Source organism: Euprymna scolopes, chromosome 23 (genome assembly GCF_053919585.1).
Source record: "Euprymna scolopes isolate OS-2025 chromosome 23, ASM5391958v1, whole genome shotgun sequence".
In the NCBI taxonomy this organism is placed as follows: domain Eukaryota; kingdom Metazoa; phylum Mollusca; class Cephalopoda; order Sepiida; family Sepiolidae; genus Euprymna; species Euprymna scolopes.
In genome coordinates this window covers 60,077,995-60,099,927 of record NC_136504.1, presented here as the reverse complement: position 1 = coordinate 60,099,927, position 21,933 = coordinate 60,077,995, and the positions used below count along the sequence as shown (strand labels likewise).

Below are 21,933 nucleotides of genomic sequence, written 5' to 3'. Positions count from 1 at the left end.
TGGTGGATGGATGGTGTTCTCAAAGAGAAAAAGAAAGGCCTGACAGGTTGAACCTCCTAGAACTGCATAGAACTAAACTCCCACCGCAAAATTAACAGAGACGGAGTCATTAGAGGAATGGTCTAATCTGTGTTGATTTTGGCGGTCCAGATAAAAATCCTTTATTTCAGCACGGTAGAATAAGTGCGTAATACTGAATATATTTTACATTTCGCCTTACATTAATTGTTTTCATGGCAGCTTCTCTCTACCGAATTCTATTACAAGAGGATCGTGAACACTTGGATCAAACATGATCGCATTCGGTGGTCACAATCAGCGTACGATTCACAACTCCTTTAAAACATTACAAAAGATATCAAAATTTACCCAAAGAAAAAAGTATAATAATAATACAAGCAGATTCGTTTATTTGTTTCACATCATCTTAACATCAACATATTTAACTCTGTCAAGACCAGAATACCTTAAAATGCCTGCTGTTATGGCTGCTTCAGCAAGTCTTAGCATCTCCATGCATCAAAAAACCTATGCTTCAAAATTGTGTTTATTCCTCTTATTTTCAAACGGTTTTGACCACTTTGATCTCAATAGAGTTAATATATATTAGTGATGGGACGATTCCAATATTTTTCACGATTCCGATACAATTACCGATTCCGTACTAAATTCCCGATTCTGATACAATTACCGATTCTGATTCTTTATAAATCTCTAAATATTTAACTATATAGCTGCATTTTTCTCTGATTACCGAAAAAACACACATGTTAAATGTGCAGATATTTTCCTGAACATAAAAATATGCTTGTGGGGGAGGATCTATCGATTTTAGCTTCACTGGTAATTTAAAACCAATAAATATTTATTATTTTATCATTATTGCCAGCAATGAAAGATTTAGCTTTAAACAAAATCAAATAAAAAAAGACAATTAAAACAATCGTTTTGGCATCGGAAAATCGGTACACATTTTTCCGATTCCGATACGGATCCCGATACCCTCAAATATTTCAATTTTTCCGGTTCCTAATTCCGATTCCGATTGATCGCCCCAACACTAATATATATATATATATATATATATATATATATATATATATATATATATATATATATATAGGGTGTCCACAAAGTCTGCTTACATTATGTAGCCAGACTTTGTGGAAGCATCCTGTAGATTATGTAGCCAGACTTTGTGGGCACCCTGTATATATATATATATATATATATATATATATATATATATATATATATATATATATATACACACACACACACACATACATATATATATATATACAGGGTGCCCGCAAAGTCTGGTTACATAATCTACAGGATGCTTCCACAAAGTCTGGCTACATATTGTACCTATTTACTATGCCTCCCCACGGGACAGAGTTAGACACCAGGGTCGTTTTTTAACGTGGAGAAAAGGTACAAAAATAAAAAAATTGTCTCAGTCGTGAAGGACTGATCCTCCACCGAAAGAGAACAAGAAATGGAAGTGCAGCATCTGAAGAACAGATACTACACTTTGATCTTATTTATATATTTTATTGAGAAAGAAAAAATTAAACACATGAAACGTACAAAAAATTCAATTCAACAAAATTAGGCACAAGGCCCTATAAGAAATTGGGAGGGGGAGGGTACAGGGTCTTTGTGACTAAAATGACATGATGAATGATGAAGACTTTGTGGTCTTACTCTTGACTGGCAACATTTACCAAAATACCTCATTCACTCTGTGGAACCTAATCTAACTAAGAACCCCAGCGTTCAGTGTAAAGAATAACATATTTACAATTTGTATAATTATATCTGTATGTTGTGTGTGCATTTTTTTTTTTTTTTTTTTTTTGTATATGCATGTGTGATAGAATAAAGTTCGAATTCATTGGAAAATAAAAGTTTTTTGAATTTATTAAAATAAAATGTTCGTGGAGTGGGAAAAAGCTAATCCAAAAAGAGTTCATTTCAAAAATAAAGAATAAATACTACTGGGTTGTTAGTAAGGCCCCCCTGTACTAATCTATGTGGCTAGATCCCCCACTGTTTTCCGGGGAACCGAAAACAAGCAAGGCATCCCTAATGGGGTTTGGGGAAGAAGCCTTAATGGAAGTGGGAGAAAATAAAGCAACGGATGGAGGGGGTAGGAAGGTGACCTCTGAGTAGGGGGACGACCGGGGGTATCAGAAAACAAAGATGGGGTGCAGAGGGGTTGGGCAGACTCAGAGGTTCTCTAATACCAAAAAATAAAATCAGGGACAGGATCTCAATCGTACCACCAATCAAGAGTCTTCTTAAGATGATTTAGCTAAATTCTAAGCGGGATGGGGTCCAAAGGACCCAGCACCGCCCGTGCCATGCCTAAGGAGGGAACACGTATTGAAACTTGGCTCCTCGACGGATGCACAAACTAGTGCTGTGCACCCACCTCTTGTCAAATTCCACTCTAGGCAACCCCTTCCAATCGCATCTGATCTTTACTTTAAGCAAATGTTTAAAGTAAACGATCAGATCCCGATCCGGAACAGATGTCCCTTCGCGGACCAACTTAAGGTGCATGATCCAAATGACCATTCGCGCTACTGCTAGGATCGCCAGGAAAACCACACTTTCCTCCCTGGGGAATGGCGGCTCCATGTTGTACACAAAACATCCTACGTCGAGATTGAGCAGACACTTGGCATCGATGCGAGCTGTTACCCCCTCGACGTACTTTAATAGGGGCTGTATCCGGCTGCAACTAAAAAACGCGTGCTCGATCGTTTCGGGCTCGCCTTTGTCACAGCACGGACAGAAGCGCCTGGTATGTTCTTTATACCGGAAAAGTTCATCGAAGAGGGGCAGCGCATTTCGGACCAGTCGCCAAGTCAGGGAGAATTCCGAGTTATTCAGAATCTTCCGTCCCGGCGCCCAATACCATTGAGAACGGACAACCTCCATCGGCCATCCCATCCGCCTACAAAGTGGATCCTTCGCGGTACCCTCCACTAAATCCCGATATAGTTTCTTCCTTGGCTGATCGAGGACACTGATCCCCGGCAAAGCTCTAAGAGCGGTCTGGCATTCGGAGAAGAACTTGGACTCCCCCTTCGGTCTACGACGACCTTCTACCGAAGGGTTATGTTTGAGATTGGGAAACGAGTTCTCAACCACAGGGACCCAAGGAGCGTCTCCTTCAAGCGAACGATCCAGGAAAGCCAATCTCTCGGCGTTTCTATGACACAAGAGACTGGGCTGACCCAGGCCTCCCTCGCTCGGACTTTGAACACAGACCTCTCTGCAGACATAATGCTTACCCTCGTTCCACAATAGTGAATCGAGGCGCCCTTGTAAGCGGGTTAGTCGTTCTGCAGGGAGAGGAAGTACAGACAAACGGTAAAGGATGAGCGGAAAGACGTATGTAGCACACGCCTCTGCCCGACCCTTCAAGGACAATTTCCTTCCAATCCAAGTCTTTACTGACGATTTGACCTTGGACTGTACTTCTGACCAATTCTTTTTCAGCTGAAGTCCCGGTCCAAACCAGACATCGAGAATGCGGACCGGTTCATCAGTCCAGCTGAAAATACCTGGAAGCGAGTTTACCCCGGTCCAGGCCCCCAACCGCAGGCCCACAGACTTGCTACGGTTGAAGATGGCCCCTGTTACTTCTTCGTATCGAGCGAGCGCCTCGACCACCGCTTGAACGTCCGTGTGGCAAGACACGAACACGGTGACATCATCGGCGAACGCGGAAAGCCTGGCTCGTGTACCTCCAGGGAGAGCTATTCTGCGCAGGACTGGTGTAGCCGCCTCGTCCCTTAACTTGCGAAGGAGGGGTTCCAACGCCAGGACATACAACAGATGCGACAGCGGACAACCCTGTCACACCGACCGAGAGACAGCGAATGACTTCGACAGCTTACCGTTGCACCGCCACCGTCGGTCTGTCATATAGAACAAAGATCCACTTGCGGAAGTCCGGATTAAATCCGGCGGCCTCTAACACAGATCCTAGGAACCGATGGTCGACCCTATCGAATGCCTTCACAGCATAAGTCTGGTCCGGTTCGATCAAGTCAGTGATGACAACCTGCAAGCGATTCGCAAGAATCTTTGCCAAAATCTTTAACTCTGTGTTTAGCAGAGTCAAGGGCCTAAAATCATCAAAGTTTTCCCTCCCACCATGCCGTTGACCTTTCCTCAGCAATGTGATCAAACCCTTGGTCACCTGTCCAGGGATGGAACCCTGGGCAAACCAATGGTTGAACATATCCTTCAGAAGAGGGACCAACATGGGCGACAGCCTCAAGTAAAACTCGTAGGGTAAACCATCAAGCCCCGGGGATTTGTTATTGCCGACCTGCTTCAACGCAGTAATGACCTCATGTTCAGTAATAAGACCATCACAGCTAGCCGCTCGAGCCGCCGTGAGGCTGGGCGAGTCAGCTAAATAGCTGCCAAACTCATCAACCCTGAGTCCAGGTAGTTGGGTGAAGCGCACCGATAGATGCTCCCGAAACCCCTCGCAGATCTCCCGAGTCGATACTAAAGCGTGTCCTTTCAGGTTATGTACTTTACGAATGTACCCATCCGAACCGCGCCTTAAAGCAGCCTTACGCTCAATGGCGTCAACATTCACAGCCTCGTTGGAAACTTTCTTTAACCTAGCTCTAACTACTTGACCTTCATACTGCTCGCTAGCCAAGCGGTTGAGATCTTGTTTAGCTAGTGCTAACTCTAGGGGATTCCCCCCTTCCACCGCCCAGGTCAGCTTATCCTCTAAGCGCTTCTTTGCCTTAGCCTTATCTAACGCGAGGCGTTGGCTATACTGGACAGAGAAGCGCCTAATTTTGGCCTTAAGACTAACCCACCACTTACTCCCTGTAACCGCCCCCACTAAAGCCCGCTGAAATAGCTCAGTGACCTTCAACCGGTAGTCCTCCAGCTCCAACAAGGTGCTGTTGAACTTCCAGTCATATTAAAACCCCTCTTTTCTAATTATTTAAAAAGAAAATACAATTTTCTTATATATGGGTTGTGGAATTGCATTCACTAGCAAAATATCTAGCTAATTTGCATATTCCTTCGAACATTCATTTTAATTAATTCCCTATTATTCGCTTCGGTTTTATAATAGGATAATCACTTTTAGTTAACTATTACGTGTAATTATATTCATGCAGATATTCTACATGATTTATACTTGCATAATGTTTGCGTTAAAAGTTTATAGTAAACATAAAATTGTTTCCATGTATATTTATGTATACGTATATATTTTTGTTTAACAAATTTTGCCTACCAAACTCCTCCTAGAGTTTTTGGTCTACAGACATGAAACTTCATATATAAGGTATTTGAATCCATGCAAAACATTATATTTGGGATTTAGCCCGGAAAAATCGGTGCAAAAGTGTGAACATTAAAAAAAATTAAATTTGCCAGGTGAAGGCCGAACACCGGCATTACGAATGCATAACGTAGTAGCTATTGGTTCATGTTTTAATTTTTAGCCTTGCAGTAAACATGTTTTCATAGCCCAGTCATTGATGACCGAGGCAAAATAAATCGTGAGCTGAACGTTTTGGTTTCGATTCTCGGTGGTGGTGCATGAGTCTTTTTTTTTTTATACTTTTTAAATCATTACAATATATTGTATCCAATCTATCTATCCATATATATATATATATATACATATATCTATAAAAGTAAAAATGTCTGTCTGTCTTTTCTCTATGGTAGTTAAGGAAGACTAGTATACAGAAAGGCATTACTTTATATATTCACACTTTTTAATATATACATATGCACATAACCTTATGAACAGTACATAGGGCCCAGGCAAAGCCAGGCGGAATTGCTAGTATATATATATATATATATATATATATATATATATATATATATATGTGTGTGTGTGTGTGTGTGTGTGTGTGTGTGTGTGTGTGTGTGTGCATTATATAAACATTTAAAATGTCCGACATACAATTATGTTTCAGTACTATACGTAGCACATCGGGATCAGAAATGCAAATAATAATAATTTGTTCGGAAGAGTCAGAATGCAATATTCTTACAATATTACTGAACCACCTTTGTTCAAAATGAAACATACTCGTCTAAATACTCTCTTCAATGTTGTTTCAAAATATATCTTAGTATGCGGGTCTATCTCCCAAACCCATGTAGAAGTTTCTGATATATTTCCATTCTATGTGGATGCTGATTTCATGATATTATTGCACCATATTTGGCCGGAATAATTATTACTCTTAGACCCTAGTCTGAAAAACCAAGAATCTATATTTTAGTTTGTAACACGTTCAACGCACCAGCGAGATCAGATGAAATAAAGAAAACTATTTGCTCGGTCGTAAATATATATATTTTTTTTTACATGGGGGTCACCATTTATCAAGGCCTGGAGGCCACTCAGGGATAAGTGTTATTGCGTGTACAGTAATCAATGAGATAACATTGTAGTAATCATTAGTATTGGAGATTTGATAGAGTGTCTTACTTAAGGGGGCGGTTCGTCAGGAGTTTGTTTATGTTGGACTTGAAGATATCGAAGTTGTAGTCAGGTGGGAAACAGACGAATGGAAGAGAGTTCCACAATCGTGCACTTCTGAGAAAGAAGCTCTGCTCATGGAATCTACGTTTGGATTTAGGCACAGATAAAGAGTGGGGAAAATTATTGACAGTAGTTTCAGCCAGACAGGTGTTTCTTGTGAAAGATTGGCGAGGGGGGACGAGAGATTGGGCTCAGACGAGCACCTGCCATGGAAATAACGATAAAACAAAGACAGGCTCACAACGTCTCTTCTGTGGGAGAGAGGCTGCAGGGAAGAGAAAAGGGCATCCCCACCAAACCACGAAGTCTATTTTGTACTCTGTCAAGGCAGGATAGGCTGTTTTTAGCAGCTCCTGCCCAGATGTGGCAGCAGAACTCTATCCTTGGATGTACTTGGCTTTTATACAGATAGAGAATTGCATCAGTAGTGAGATATCTTCTGGAGCGGTAGAAGGATCCCACCATTTTCCCAGCGTCCCTGGCAACAGATTTGATGTATATGTTCCATTTCAGATCAGGAGTAAAGATAAAACCCAGAAGTTTGTCAAAACATGGAGCCTCCCCAAGACGAGAGGCATCCATTTCAATTGATGCCAGATGGGGATCAGAGCGTTGATGATGTAAAGATAGAAGCTTGGTTTTGGATGCATTGAAAGTGACCAGCCACCTCTTCCCCTATTATACCACGCGCTCAAGATCAGAGGAGAGAGAATTAAAAAGAACTTTGTCATTTACAGCCTTTGATGTGTTGCCATAGATGGTCGTGTCATCAGCATAGATATCAACGAATTATTTAAGTATGTGTTTTGGGAGATCATTGATGTAGATCAGGAAGAGAGTTGGGCCTAGGATGGACCCCTGAGGGACTCCAGCATTAATACTGTGGGCCTCTGATTTCTGCCCATCAACCACTACTCTTATGAACCTATCAGAGAGAAATGATTTAATGATTGAGAAAACATTTCCAGTGATACTGTAGCTGGAAATCTTGTGAAGTAGGCCCTTATGCCATACCTTATCGAAGGCCTTCGATATGTCAAGAGCAATTGCCCTGGAAAGGAAACCTTTGTCAAGAGATTCACTAATCCTATGTGATATAACCGTTAGCACATCTGCTGTAGATCTTACAGAGCGGAACCATATTGCATGTTACTAAGAAGGTTGTTTCTGTTGAGGTGGTTGACTACTTCTTCATTTAATATGGATTCCAACAACTTACTCATGACACGCAGGAGACTTATTGGTCTGTACTGAGAGGGAGATGACTTTTCATCTGAATTCTTAAATACAGGGCATACTGATGAGTTTTTCCAGGGTGTTGGAAAGCACTTCTCCTTAAGGCAACGCTTAAACAGTTTTGTAAGAATGGGGGCAAATTCTGGTTGGAGCTTTTTCAGCACTATAACTGGAATGCCGTCAGTGTCAGTTGCTTTACTGGAATCAAGGTTCTTGATTAGCTTGGCGACCTCACGCACAGATATTTATATGTTGCATAGCATGTTATCTGTTATAGGAGGAAATACAGGGAGTTGATGGCCATTGTCGCATAGGGTTGAATTAGCTGCAAAGTTCTTGGCAAATAGTCTGGCCTTGTCGGATGCTGACGAGATGACTTCAGATCCATTGATGATAGTTGGGATAGAACGCACGCTTCTGTTCAAGATCCTGTTTGTTATTTGCCAGAACTGGTGGGAAGCAAGCCGCTGCTCAGCTTCTTTGGATTTAACAGACTGAGCATATAGCTCTCTAGCATTTTTTATTACTCTTTTGCAGTGGTTGCTGGCAGTCCTGAAAGCAGCTTTAGTCTCAGTACATCTATTAAATTATAATATTTTAATCATGAATGATTCTTATTTATTATAATATTATAATATTATTATACTTTACTTATTAAACGTAACGTTAAATTCCTTAAAAAAATGAAGTGAAAAAAAAAACCGGAAAGATGAGACATGTGAACATGGGTAGTATGTTTTTTTCTAAACAGTTAATCTTTTGTAAGTAAAAAAAATACTCCAGCTGGGATCAAAACAATAACCTAAAGATAGTGATATATATATATATATATATATATATATATAGATAGATAGATTGATAGATAGATAGATAGATAGATCACTTTTTTATTGCATTTTCAGTGATTAGGCGATACAAAATTTTAAAATAGGGATAGAAGGTGAAACTGTACATACGGACATGAAATTGTATTAGAGTATTCATTAGAGTATTTCAGCAAAAACCTAACAGCCAACCATGGTTCTCTCCAAAATGTGCTGCTGCTATTTCGCACAGAACCCATTTTATCCATTGCTTCCAATGTAATAGATGTACTAAAACCGCTTTCAGGACTGCCAGCAACCACTGTAAAAGAGTACTAAAGAATGCAAGAGAGCTGTATGCTCAGCCCGTCAAGTCCAAAGTAGCTGAGCAGCGGCTTGGTTCCTACCAGTTTTGGCAAATAGCAAACAGGATCCTGAACAGAAGTGTGTGCTCTATCCCAACTATCATCAATGGACCTGAGGTAATCTCGTCAGCATCAGACAAAGCCAACTTCTTTGCCAAGAACTTTGCAGCTAATTCAACCCTATGCGACCAAGGCCGACAACCCCCAGTATTTCCTCCTGTATCGGAAAATACTCTATGCAGTATACAAATATCTGTGCGTGAAGTTGCCAAGCTAATCAAAAACCTTGATTCCAGTAAAGCAACTGGCCCTGATGGCATTCCTATTATAGTGCTAAAAAGCTTCAACCAGAACTAGCTCCCATACTTACAAAGCTGATTAAGCGTTGTCTTAAGGAGAATTGTTTCTCAACACCCTGGAAAACCTCGTTAGTATATCCTGTATTTAAGAATTCAGGTGATCGGCCATTCCCCTCCCAGTACAAATAAATAATAAATCTCCTGTCTGTCATGAGTAAGTTGCTGGAATCTGTGTTAAATATAGAAGTAGCCAACCACCTCAGCACAAATAAAATTCTTAGTGATATTCAATATGGTTTCCATTCTTCTAGATCTACAGCAGATGTGCTTATGGTTATATCTCATAGGATTAGCAAATCTCTGGACAAAGGCTTCCGTTCTATCGCAATTGCTCTTGACATATCAAAGGTTTTTGATAGAGTATGGCATAAAGAAAGGGCTACTTCACAAGATCTCCAGTTACGGTATAGCTAGTAATGTCTTCTCAATTATTAAATCATTTCTGTCTGATAGGTTCATAAGATTAGTGCTTAATTGGTACAAATCAAAAACTCACAGTATTAATGCTGGACCCTCAGGAGTCCATCCTGGACCAAACTCTCTTTCTAATCGACATTAATGATCTTCCAAATCACATCCTTAGATTATTTGTAGACATTTATGTTGATGACCCTACCATCTATGGCAGTACATCAAAGACCATTAACGACCAAGTTCTTTCTGCTTCTCTCTCCTCTGATCTTGAGCACGTGGTACAATGAGGAAAGAAGTGGCTGGTTACTTTCAATGCATCTAAGACAAAACTTTTGTCTTTGCATCATCAACGTTCTGATCGCCATCGGAAATCAATTGAAATGAATGGCTCCCATCTTCAGGAGGCTCCATGTTTTGATAAGCTTCTGTGCATGAACGTTACTCCTGATCTAAAATGGAACACGTATATCAAGTCTGTTGCCAAGGTCACTGGGAAAATGGTGGGATCCTTCTATCGACCCAGTAGATATCTCACTGCTGATGCAATTCTCTACCTATATAAGAGCCAGATACGTCCAAGGATGGAGTACTGTTGCCACATCTGGGCAGGAGCTGCGTAGAACAGCTTATCCTGTGTTGACAGAGTTCAAAACAGATTTTGTAGTTTAGTGGGGGATCCCTTTTGTCTTCCCTGTAACCTCTTTTCCACAAAAGAGACATTGCGAGCCTATCTCTGCTTTATCGTTATTTTCATGGCAAGTGCTCGTCTGAGTTCCAGTGCATGGTCCCCACTCGCCAAACTTTCACAAGATACACTCGTCTAGCTGAAAACACTATCAACAATTTCCCCCACTTTTTATCTGTGCCTAAACCTAATCGTAGATTCCATGAACAAAGCTTCTTTCTTAGAACTGCACACATGTGGAACTCTCTTCCTCTTGCCTGCTTTCCAGCTGACTACAATATGGTCGTCTTCAAGTCCAACGTAAACAAGTTCTTGATGAGCCGTTCCCCTTAAGTAATGCAATTTACCAAATTCCACTACTAACAATTATTATGACATTGTTTCATTGACCACTGTACGCTTCTTAACCCTTATCTTCGAGTGGCCTCCGGGCCTTGATAAGTTCTGACTCCTTTGTAAAAAAATATATATATAGGCTACACATTAAAAACGGGCAAATGTTATAGACCTTTGATTTAGAATGAGTGATTTATATCACACTTCTAGGGCAAACGTGGTATTGTAGTGACTAATTAGCTCTTTAGTGTGTATCAGGCGAATAGCATAATATATAGTTCACTGCACAAAGATCTATTCAAAATTTCAGCCAGATTGGCTCAGTAGTTTCTGAATAAACTTCTACAGTAAATGTGGTATTGTGCTAATTAATCCCTAATAATGCCTAACTGTGCATCAGACCGGATACCATAATATCATAACGGAGGTCCATACAAAATTTCAGCCAGATCGGCTCAGTAGTTTCTGAGAAAAGGAGAACGGACAGGCAGACAGACTAAGAGAAATATAATATAGATTCATGAAATTGTGAATTATCATTCATTCTCATAGTTTTCAAAATGAGTTGTAATAACCAGGAGTGTTGAGCGCCTGCCGTTTTCTCACCGTCACCTTATCTACTCTGCTCGAACACAAATATTAGAAAGTCGTCAAACAACAAAACAATAATCGATCTGTCAAATGATTAGCTTTGAAAAAGGTCCGGTTAAAAGGAGTGTCTTTTGTTTACTTTTTTATATTTCATTTCAGTTCAGTTTGAGACCGCAAACATTGCCGTTTATCCATTCATCTCCACCCACTATATTTATTTTTTGTCAGTTATATAAAAAGGTTATCGTTACTTCTTCTCATCGTTCATAGGCGTGGGTACCCTAATATTTCATGGGTGGGCCACATAAATAATAATAATAATAATAATAATAATAATAATAATAATAATAATAATAATAATAACAACAACAACAACAGCAACAACATTAATCTATCTCACCGCCAACCAAAGCTAGATCTGACAAGCGATCAGTTTTATTTAGACACCTTCATGCTGTTACATTCTACTAAGAAAGAGAATTATTCAAATATATAAGTAATTTTTTTTTACAATCATGAACATTTTCTTAAAGAAAACAACAACAAAAAAAACAACTTAAATTGGAGGCATTAACTATTATGAACCTCAATGAGAGTGATAACGTACTTAATACAAAATTCGAAATCATCTCTTCTTGCCCCCACAGACGAAAATAATTATACTAAATATCCCTCGCTAGTTTCTATAGTAAATGCATCTGAAATGAAGTCAGTTTAATTTGGTTACATTAGTACATTTTGATAAGAACAAGAATTACACCCCGTTGTATCTCTTCATACAAACTTCAGGAAAACAATGGGACTCTAAAGAGAAGCAACATATCGTTTATGAACCAACATTACTTGAGGCCAAGACCAAGGAAAAATCCTGAACGACGGAAAACAATGACAGAATGAGTAGAGAAAGACTGGTATCATTTTAGTTTGGCATTTGCTTACGGGGATTAAACGCGGAATATTCGATGTAGCTTAATTGCCACATTTTTATAACACTTATATATATATATATATATATATATATATATATATATATATATATATATATATATATATATATATATACTAGGGGGGGCGCCCGGCTTTTCCCGGCTTTGCCCGGGCATAAAAGTATAAAATACACTTAGATATGATATTTTAATTTGTCTAGATTTCGTATATATTTTTATAGAGTCATGATTTTCAAAAGTAAAAACAAAAACAAAAAAAAAATATTTAGGCCCCACCAGCTAAAATCGATACCGAAACTGTAGTATTCAAAGTTAATGACGTTACCACTGTATCAATGTGACACGCATATAAACCGATCAAAAATGAAAAATAAGCTAAGATGAATGTACAAAATATTTAACGATTTTTTCAAAAACTATTTTCACTGGCTAAAGACTCATAAAAGAACGGCTCGTAAAAAAATGCAATCATTTGCGCCCCCTAGAGCCGCTCTGCAACTTTTAGTTTCGGAGGAGATAGAGTTTGAAAATATGGAGATAGACAGACAGAGAAACAGCCGTTTATATATTAGATTACATGATAGTTTCCTTTCCTCCGTACTTCTGTGATAAATAGCTTCTTTTTTTTTTTTACATTTTTATTACAAATTACATAAAGGAGTCTGTATTGTCAATCATATAAAGCAAATATAAGTCATTATTGTTAAAACATTTATTTTTACTTTAAGTCCATTTCAACGTTTTAATATTTAATCCTGATCAATATTTAATTTTTTATTGGTTATAAATTGACCTTTTGCCTGGCCTCTTGCTGAAAATGTAGCGCAAAAAACCTCCACTAGTCAAAATTTGCTGATAATAATTACAATTATGTGATCCAAAAAAAAAAACAAAAAAAAACAGAAAGTATAAATCAATTTATAAAAAAAAAACTATACAGATCAACCGTTGTCAAATTCAGATTTTACACGAATTAGACTAAATTATATCAGCGGCATGAAATTAATATATGTTTTTTTTTAATTTTTACTTTAAGTCCATTTCAACGTTTTAATATTTAATCCTGATTAATATTTCATTTTTTATTGGTTATAAATTAGACTAAACTATATCAGCAGCATGAAATTAATATATATTTTTTTTATCAGTGTAATAAATGGAAGAAAATTAAAAACCGACCGTCTAAGTAAAAAATAATTCTTGTCACATCGTTAGCAATCTTGGAATCTTTAAGAAATTTTACTATTCCTTTTTGTTTTTATGCGAACAACTTGGCCTGAAGAAGTTAAGCATTGACAAAGTTGAAGTTAAAACACGTGTACAGATATGTAGCCAAAATATTTGTCGACTGTCGGTTATCTATTATCTGTCCCGGGAAAGCGAAATGTAAATGATGTTTTTTTTTTATGCGCTGCATATTTTCAAACAGTTACACACGTGCCAAAAAACAGGATCTCAAACGAGCATGAACAGAACTTTAAACATAATAGCCACACTAACACATTATTTATACATAGGAATAATTTTAACCACAATTTCGACTTTACAGACCGAATAATCTTTCCCACATTGCAAATGCATCGAAAGTGTTTTCATTCTTCTTTTATCAACATCAAGCATTAACGTAGGGTTTACCTTTTACTCCTTTACTAAATGTCTTGCAAACATCACACTAATATATATATATATATCTATATATCTATAAAAGTGATCGTGTCTGTCTGTCTGTCTGTGTGTCTGTGTGTCTGTGTGTCTGTCTGTCTGTGTACATTTCCCTACGCAATAACTCTGTCAATTTTTAGTCTATAGACTCGAAATTTGAAATACCGGGTACTGAGATTTGGGAAAATCGATGTGACGGGTGTCAGCCAGAAATTTGGCTGTTAAGGGGTCAAATTTCAACGATTTGACCTTTAAGAACTCTACCAAACTCCTCCGACAATTTTGGGTCTAGACACTTGAAATTTTAGATATAGGTTCCTTGAACCTGGATCTAACTTAATAAAGTGATTTGAGCCCGAAACTATAAATTTTAAGGGGTCATAATAGGGGTCAAAGTTTTAAAAAATTAACCATTTTTTTTGTTTTTTTGCTTTTTTTGCACAGCATACACCTCCAAACACCCGAGCAACGCCGGGCACCCCTGCTAGTATATATATATATATATATATATATATATATATATATATATATATATATATATATATATATACACGCCGTTCTTTGTTAAGTACTGTTTATTTTTATCGCCATTTTCCACGTTTTCCTTTTCTGTTTCTTTTTGCAATAACGTCTTTTCACCCCATTGCATATTTTTAAATAATTACACACGTGACAAAGCATCACGTTTCATACCTTTTTCCCCCTATTTTTGGCGTTTTTCTAAATGAATTTAAAAATTCACTTTTATCTAAAGATGTTCGTTGATGCAAACGAAACCGGTCAATTATTGAATTAATTGGAATTCTTATTGAATTCTTATTAATTAAATAATATACTATTCGTATGGACCCGGCAATGGAAGATCAGATAACAAATAAACGTGGATTTATAAGACCAAAAAATCCAATCTTGATCGCCCTTCGGCACAGTGGATAGACGCGTTGAATCTCTACGATTCCAGGTGAGCATTGTCTGAAGATAGCGGTTATCCTACCCAAAGCCGCCCAGAGCCTTAGTTGACCAAAATGTGGTGGAATGCAGTAATTGCTGATAATGCAGTTAGGAGATTCGGCGTTCCTATCCCATCGCGGTTTACTACCTGACGAAGGCTAGAGGAATAGGTGGCCAAAACGTTGTCAAACAAATACTAGAAATTGAGAATAATAAATGGATAAATTAAACCGGTCAATTTCTTATTTATTTGATTTGTATTTCTTCATTTGTTTAATTGCTTTTCAATTCTGTTTTACATACATACATACATACATACATACATACATACATACAATGTTTAGTAATTGTTACTAAAAAAATATGTTTTGTTTTTCTTTCTTTCTTTTTTCTGTCTTTCCGTTTGTTATTTTTCCTTTTGGCTTGTACTTTTTGAATTATATCTTAGATAAATATACAGATTTTTCTGGTTTTGCCAATGTTAAAACATGGCGCCAATTTATACATATAAAGTGTATAATAACTTATTTCATAATGAACCTTCGTATATAAATGCTTTCATAAATTAATGTTTTTTTCTGATGTTTTGGAGACAATTTTTTCCTTTCCTTCTGATAAGTCGCACTTATTGAACATCTCTCTCTCTCTCTCTCTCTCTCTCTCTCTCTCTCTCTCTCTCTCTCTATATATATATATATATATATATATATATATATATATATATATGTATGTTATTTATATTTGTCTCTATTTAAGAATGAATAAAGATATGGTTATTGGCGTCTAATTCTTTTGTTTATTTAAAGGCTTTAAAGTTAAGAAATAAGATATACTGAGATTTAACCTTCAAATTTAAATAGACACAATAACTACATACATATATATTTAAAATGTTTAAATACATAAAAAATTATATATATATATATATATATATATATATATATATATATATATATATATATATATATATATAGTAGTAGTAAGTTATAAAATATCTATGGCAATTTATTACCTAGCTCTACCTACGTATTGAGCAGTGTTAAAGTAAATACGTAAAGTTTACGCATAAATTTATACTTTCGTATATTATTTATGTGATTAAATGAAGTAGTCATGTATATATACTAGCTCGGGCCCTATGCACTGTTCATAACTTTACGTGCATATATATATATATATATATATATATATATATATATATATATATATATATATATATAAAAGTTTGACTCATGTCCAGGTAACCTACATCTAAAATTTCAAGTGCTTAGACTCAAAATTGGCGGAGGAGTTTGCTAGAGTTTGCAAAGGTTAAATCTTTCAATTGTGACCTCTCGGCAGCCAAGTTTTCGCCCAAAAACTAATTAAAAAGCTTGCCGCATTTCTGAATACCTTTATTTAAAATTTCAAATGTTTAGACCCAAAATTGGCTGAATAGTTGGCTAGAGACCGCAAAGCTCAAATCTTTTTAATTTTGACCCCTTGGCAGCCAAGCTTTCGGCCAAAATTCGATTAAAAAGCTTGCCCTATGTCTGAATACACTTTATGTAAAATTTAAAATGTTTACACCAAAAATTGGCTGAGTAATTTGGTAGAGACCGAAGAAGTCAATTTTTACTTTAACTTTGGTCCCAATTTTGATCCCTTAACATTTATTGTTTTGGGCTCGAATCAAATTGAAGAGTTTGAATCCATGTCCAAGTAACCCATGTCTAATCTTTCAAGTGTTTAGACACAAATTGGCGGAGTTTAGTAGAGTTTTCAAAGGCCAACTCGTTGAACTTTATATCCCTTGATAGCTAAATTACTGACCGATAAACAATTGAAAAGATTTTCCCAAATCTAAATACCACTTATGTCAAATCTCAAGTGTGTAGACTGAAAATTGACAGAGTAGTTTGGTAGTGAAATGTATACACACGGATACACACACAAACGGACAATTTCACTTATATATATATATATATATATATATATATATATATATATATATATATATATATATATATATATACTAGTGATTGAACGGTTCCGAGATTTTCCCCGATTCCGATACAAGTATCGATTCCGTATTAAATTCCCGATTTCGATACAATTCCCGATTCTTTCTTTTTTTTTCTCGATTAACATAAAAATAAATGTTTAATGTGCATGTATCTTCTCAAACGTAAAACACACATGTGGACGATGATGTATAGATTTTAGTTTTACTGGTCGTTTAAATTAATAAATAGTTGTTATCCCATTATTACTACATTTAGTGGGAGATTTTTTAAAAAAATGAAATAAAATAAAGATAAGATAATTAAAAGAATCGATTTTGGCATCGGAATATATATTTTTTTTCCGATTCCAATACCACGAAAAGCAAAAGTCTCAATTTTCGATTCCGATTAATCGTCCCCACAATAATATATATATATATATATATATATATATATATATATATATATATATATATATATAGTCATCCACATACATACGTATCACAGCTCATCAATTCGGCTAGACAGGCAACTACCTCGAGCCAGGATCGAAACCCGACTGCCCAAACGACAGTCAAGGCTTCTAAAGACTACGCTATTCGGCTGCTGCTGTGTGAGTAGTGAATTAACGATGTTTTGACATCGTCCAAATGTCTAAGCTCGACTTGTTTACACAATGAGCATTGCTTCATACGCTATGGGGCAGAGAATACAAAGAGCTTGAGTAGCGTTTATTCTCATCACAATCTCATAGCAGTGCGATAATATTCAAATTAAAATGCTTCTTGCAGAACAGTCATGTCTGCTAATTTATATTAAAAGAAAGAAATCTCGGACATGGTCGCTTCGCTGGCAATGTACTTCTAAGACGGACACACTAACCGTTATGTCTCGATGCTCGATTAGGTAAGAGCTCCTCTTGCCTGAAAGATCAGTCTCTATGTAATATACTCAGCTTAGAAACACGCCATGAAAATTACTTTTTTCTTCGAAGTAATATGTAATGATTCCGGCTCAGATCATTCGTATCCGAGTCTGCCCCAAGATCATGCCTATATTTTTCTTGTGCGTGTATCATGCAAGGGTCGTTGGACAATAAACAGCAGGAATGCGTATTCGGATCTGAGTTTGTCTTTCTTTTTTATTGACGTGGATATTTGACGTAAATGTCAATAGGATCTAAATTTATTACGTATGATTAATGGTTACATAAGTTGTCTCTTCATAGCATATTTATGTTACCAGGTAACCTCCTACGTCAGTTTTTTTTTATAATAAAATAAATAGACATATATTATTATTATTATTATTATTATTATTATTTAGTAATCTACTACTACTACTACTATTATTATTTAGTAATCGCTAAGAGTTCAGACACAAGTCATTATCAGTCATTGCTCACTGATAATAAGTGGTGATATTCCTTGGAATCTGAGTGACAAAAAGTCTCCAAAGATTTCCAGTAGTCTCTATCTCTATCGATAACATTTGCAACTGACTTTGCGTCATCTCAACAAGTGGCTATCACCGATCATTAGTCTTTTTTTGTTTTCGGTACTGTTCCTGTTGACTTTTTCAAGTTCCATAACGATCTTCAGTTCTTTTGGAAGTTCCGTGGAATTGCTTTTTTTTTTTTTTTTTATGTCTTCTTAATCTTGCCTTTGTTTACTGACAGGACAGCAAAATCCACGCAATTTCAGGATTTTTCTTTCTTGGTAAATATTATGACATCCGACCTCCTTGCTTTGATGAGTTTGTTTGTACATCCATATCGCAGAGGATTTTGCGATTTTTGTTTCTCAGTACTGCTTCCGGCTTGTGTCTGTATCATTTGTCTGTATGTTAAAATACAGGCATGCGCATAGTTCACATGGTGTACTATTATAATAATATTATTGGAATTTTTAATAGGGCCTATTGATCAGACCACCAAAATCTACAAGTCTTTCCAATCAATCAAACAATTGTATTATTCGGATTATTCGGACTAGTTTTCCCAATGTGTTTGTTATTTTCACATTGCTTCGGCTCATGTAACGTCCGACCTTATTCACGTGCAGCTTTATATCAAATTTGGGAATCTATAAATCATTTCAGAATGAACACATTTTTTTAGTCCTCAAAATTTTTTGTTCTCATTTCGTGAACCATGGCGCAATTCCACCCGAAAATATACACGGAAAACTTCCTGAAAAGACAACATCAACGTATTACTAATAATATACGCCATTTTCCTGATATAATACAAAAGAAAAAAAAAAAAACTATAAAAAAAATAACTAATTATTATCAAAATATATTTTATGTCTTTTTCTATATAAATGAGTTATTAACCGATAAGCTCATTAAAAACAAACATAAAAACAATCCAAATGCTCTTAAGAAGAGCGTAAGTCTGTTTTAAAATGTTCGAAGGCAAAGCGGTCGTAAACACTCTAGCAAGTAGAATACGTGTACCAACAAAAATTTCTATGCATTGTCTAATAATTGTTCAGAAAGATAACAAACAAAATGGCTGTACACAATCTAGGAAGTAAAATAACCATTAATCGCAAATGCAAGAAAAAGGGGGTGGAGAAACGAATATACAGGGTGGCCCACTTAAAAGTAACCCGATCTTCTCTAATGTTTCTCTAATCAATTTTTTTTTTCAGATTAAACGGCCCACTCAAAAGTCGGCCGATCTCTCTAATCTTTCTCTTAACGACCAACTGACACCATAATACAAAATGCATTTTTTTTTTAACAAGATGGCGCTACATGCCACACGTCTCACAGATCCATGACACGATTTCATGACATGTTTACAGAAGAAATAACAATAAGCAAAGGTGTATGGCCACCACGTTCCCCTGACTTGCCATCATGTGATTTATATCTTTGGGGTCTTTAAAAGAAAAAGGTGATGCACATAATCCTCACAATCTAGACCAACTAAAGGAGAACATTACTAACGCTATCAGGAGAATCAGCAGAAAAGATCTACAGACAGTATCTGCAAACGTCGTTAAACGTGGCCAGAGATACATAGATGTCAACGGAGAGCACTTACAACATCTTTTATAACACGACAGATAATTTAAACAATGCTACAGGTAATTAAAACCATAAAAAGAATGTTTCTCCTCTCTACTTTTAAGTGTGCTTCACTGTATAATCCAACTTTATATGCACAACAAAAGAAACGGTCATGCACTCCTAAAGTTAAAACCTCAAACGCCAAATAATTAAAAAAAAAAAAACAACATATCTTTTATTCATGAGGCGATTTTTCTCACCGGTTGCTCCACAGGGGAGGAAAAAATTAGCGTAATTTGCTATTTATGACAAAAGTGTTAAGACGATTCGTCCTTCCTTCACTTCTATAATAGATCACACAAAATCCACAGACTCTTTTCGGGAATTTCCTTCTCGTTCGTCTGTTACAAATGGAGATTTGGTATCTGTATGAAATCGAAACCATACTATAATTTACATTAACTGTACGATTGTATTATATTTCGAGGCTCAATTCATGAGTTGGGTAGTAAAGAAACTAGTAATGGGGCGATTCCAATATTTTCCCGATTCCAACACAATTACCGATTCCATACGAAATTCCCGATTCCGATACAATTATCGTATTCGATCATTTTCAAAATATCTAAACATACAACTATGCAGCTGCTATTTTTCCGGATTACCGCAAAACCACGTGAAAAATGTGAAGATGGTTTCTCAAACGTAAGAAATTCATTTATGGCGGTTGAACAATGGATTTTAGTTTGAAATGAATAAATATTTATTATTTTATCATTACTACAAACAGTAGAAGATTTTTTAAAGAAAATAAAATAATGAGAGACAATTAAAAGAATCGTTTTCTGGCATCGGAAAATAGGCATAATTTTTTTCAGATTTCGATACTGGTTCCGATACACTCAAAAGTTCTGATGTTTTTTTTCCGTTTCCTGATTCCGATTAATCGTCCCAACACTAATAGAAACTGTTCTGGTATTATTAGACTATCCTTTCAGGCATTACCTTATATTTAGCCGACTAGTGTAGACAATGTTCGTTCGTGATGATATGCACCTGGGCATTAAGAGCTTTTCATAAAAATTAAATCATACGCTACTTCTGGACGAATACTTAATCAGATCCTTCCTAGATAAGAACCCCCCCCCCCCCAAAAAAAAAAAACAAGTTGTCCTCAATGGTCGTACGTCTAATCAACATGATGTTAATACAGGTGTACCTCAGTGATCGATATTTAGACCCTTATTATTATTACTGCTATTCATAAACGACCTCTCTGATAAAAGTTTGTCTGATATGGGCATATTTACTGATGACACCACGCTTTATAATAGACATGAGGGAAAAACAAATGTACACATATCCAAGGTAATGGTAGAAATCCTAGAAAACGCCCTTCGGTTTGTAGCAAATGGCTCGTAAATGGATAATAACATTTAATGCTACTAAGACTAAGCTACTTTGTTTTTCACAACTACAAAAAACTTCTCAATGACCGTTTGCAATGAAAAAAAAAAACGCCCTACCTGAAGGCTCATCCTCCCAACGCTTCGACTTAACATTCACAGGTAACATGAATTGGAACAAATACATTCGAGACATTGCTAAGGGTGCTGCAAAGAAGGTGATATCCTTCTACCGTGTTAGAAAATAACTCACATCAGGGACTATCATATATCTCTACAAAGCCACAATTCGCAATTCACCCTTGTGTGGAGTATTGTTGCCACATTTGGGTTGGTGCATGTACCACTAGTCTCTCTCTCTCTCTCTCTCTCTCTCTCTCTCTCTCTCTCACTCTATCTATCTATCTATCTATCTATATATCTCTCTCTCTTTTAAACAGGGCCCAGAAAGAGTCTCAAATCAAATCGATTCCGCACTATCGACCAAGCTCCAACCTCTGTCTCATCGCTACATGGTTGCATCCCTCTGCCTGTCTTACAAGTACTTTAATAGAATGTGATTTGATGAACGCATAGCACTTTTATCCCTTTGACGTAAATACTT

General features: G+C 36.6%; 1 protein-coding gene across 1 annotated transcript in view; it reads left to right on the top strand.

Annotated features, from left to right (window-relative positions):
* LOC145245938 (peptidoglycan recognition protein 1-like) overlaps positions 1–21,933 on the top strand; it is a 106,431-nt gene that overhangs the window by 17,843 nt on the left and 66,655 nt on the right. The gene's annotated exons all lie outside the window — the stretch shown is intronic.